Genomic DNA, 2,951 nt, shown 5'->3' on the forward strand with positions numbered 1-2,951 from the left:
TGCTAGGCAGAGATGGGCTCCACCTAACGAAGAGAGGGAAGAGCATCTTTGCAAGCAGGCTGGCTAACCTAGTGAGGAGGGCTTTAAACTAGGTTCACCAGGGGAAGGAGACCAAAGCCTTGAGGTAAGTGGGGACATAGGATACCGGGAGGAAGCACAAGCAGGGGAGCGCGAAAGGGGAGAGCTCCTGCCTCATACTAAGAAAGCAGGACAAAACAGCAAGTTCTCAAGTGCCTATACACAAATGTAAGAAGCCTGGGAAACCAGCAGGGAGAACTGGAAGTCCTGGCACAGTCAAGGAATTATGATGTGATTGGAGTTACAGAGACTTGGTGGGATAACTCACATGACTGGAGTACTGTCATGGATGGATATAAACTGTTCAGGAAGGACAGAAAAGGTGAGGGAGTTGCATTGTATGTAAGAGAGCAGTATGACTGCTCAGAGCTCTGGTATGAAACTGCAGAAAAACCAGAGTGTCTCTGGATTAAGTTTAGAAGCGTGAGCAACAAGGGTGATGTCGTGGTGGGAGTCTGCTATAGACCACCGGACCAGGGGGATGAAGTGGACGAGGCTCTCTTCCGGCAACTCACAGAAGTTACTAGATCACAGGCCCTGGTTCTCATGGGAGACTTCAATCACCCTGATATCTGCTGGGAGAGCAATACAGCAGTGCACAGAAAATCCAGGAAGTTTTTGGAAAGGGTAAGGGACAATTTCCTGGTGCAAGTGCTGGAGGAACCAACTAGGGGTGGAGCTCTTCTTGACCTGCTGCTCACAAACTGGGAAGAATTACTAGCGGAAGCAAAAGTGGATGGGAACCTGGGAGGCAGTGACCATGAGATGGTCGTGTTCAGGATCCTGACACAGGGAAGAAAGGAGAGCAGCAGAATATGGACCCTGGGACTTCAGAAAAAGCAGACTTTGACAACCTCAAAGAACTGATGGGCAGGATCCCCTGGGAGAACAACATGAGGGGGAAAGGATCCAGGAGAGCTGGCTGTATTTTAAAGAATCCTTATTGAGGTTACAGGGACAAACCATCCTGATGTGTAGAAAGAACAATAAATATGGTAGGTGACCAGCTTGGCTTAACAGTGAAATCCTTGCTGATCTTAAATGCAAAAAAGAAGCTTACAAGAAGTGGAAGATTGGACAAATGACCAGGGAAGAGTATAAAAATATTGCTCAAGCATGCAGGAGTGAAATCAGGAAGGCCAAATCACACCTGGAGTTGCAGCTAGCAAGAGATGTTAAGAGTAACAAGAAGGGTTTCTTCAGGTATGTTAGCAATAAGAAGAAAGTCAAGGAAAGCATGGGCCCCTTACTGAATGAGGGAGGCAACCTAGTGACAGAGGTTGTGGAAAAAGCTAATGTACTAAATGTTTTTTTTGCCTCTGTCTTCACGAACAAGGTCAGCTCCCAGCCTGCTGCAACAGGCAGCACAGCATGGGGAGGAGGTGACCAGCCCTCTGAAGAAGGAAGTGGTTCGGGGCTATTTAGAAAAGCTGGATGAGCACAAGTCCATGGGGCCGGATGCGCTGCATCTGAGAGTGCTAAAGGAGTTGGCGGCTGTGATTGCAGAGCCATTAGCCATTATCTTTGAAAATTCATGGCGATCGGGGGAAGTCCCGAACAACTGGAAAAAGGCTAATGTAGTGCCCATCTTTAAAAAAGGGAAGGAGGATGATCCTGGGAACTATAGGCCAGTCAGCCTCACCTCAGTCCCTGGAAAAATCATGGAGCAGATCCTCAAGGAATCAGTTCTGAAGCACTTAGAGGAAAGGAAAGTGATCAGGAACAGTCAGCATGGATTCACCATGGGCAGGTCATGCCTCACTAATCTAATTGCCTTCTATGAAGAGATAACTGGCTCTGTGGATGAGGGGAAAGCGGTGGACATGTTGTTCCTTGACTTTAGCAAAACTTTTGACATGGTCTCCCACAGTATTCTTGCCAGTAAGTTAAAGAAGTATGGACTGGATGAATGGACTATAAGGTGGATAGAAAGCTGGCTAGATTGTCGGGCTCAATGGGTAGTGATCAATGGCTCCTTGTCTAGTTGGCAGTTGGTATCAAGTAGAGTGCCCCAAGGGTCAGTCCTTGGGCCAGTTTTGTTCAATATCTTAATTATCTGGAGGATGGTTTGGATTGCACCCTCAGCAAGTTTGCAGATGACACTAAATGGGGGGGAGGGGAGGTAGATATGCTGGAGGGTATGGATAGGATCCAGAGGGCCCTAGACAAATTGGAGGATTGGGCCAAAAGAAATCTGATGAGGTTCAACAAGGACAAGTGCAGAGTCCTGCATTTAGGATGGAAGAATCCTATGCACCGCTACAGACTAGGGACTGAATGGCTAGGCAGCAGTTCTGCAGAAAAGGACCTAGGGGTTACAGTGGACGAGAAGCTGGATATGAGTCAGTCTGTCCTTGTTGCCAAGAGGCCAATTGCATTTTGGGATGTCTAAGTAGGGGCATTGCCAACAGATCAAGGGATGTGATTGTTCCCCTTTATTCGACATTGGTGAGGCCTCATCTGGAGTACTGTGTCCAGATTTGGGCCCAACACTACAAGGAGGATGTGGAAAAAATTGGAAAACATCCAGTGGAGGGCAACAAAAATGATTAGGGGACTGGAACACATGACTTATGAGTAGAGGCTGAGGGAACTGGGATTGTTTAGTCTGTGGAAGAGAAGAATGAGGGGGGATTTGATAGCTGCTTTCAACTACCTGAAAAGGGGTTCCAAAGAGGATGGATCTAGACTGTTCTCAGTGGTAGCAGATGACAGAATGAGGAGTAATGGTCTCAAGTTGCAGTGGAGGAGGTTTAGGTTGGATATTAGGAAAAACTTTCACTAGGAGGGTGGTGAAGCACTGGAATGCATTACCTAATGAGGTGGTGGAATCTCCTTCCTTAGAATTTAAGGTCAGGCTTGACAAAGCCCTG

The sequence above is a fragment of the Eretmochelys imbricata genome, chromosome 2, assembly GCF_965152235.1.
Source record: "Eretmochelys imbricata isolate rEreImb1 chromosome 2, rEreImb1.hap1, whole genome shotgun sequence".
Taxonomy (NCBI): Eukaryota; Metazoa; Chordata; order Testudines; family Cheloniidae; genus Eretmochelys; species Eretmochelys imbricata.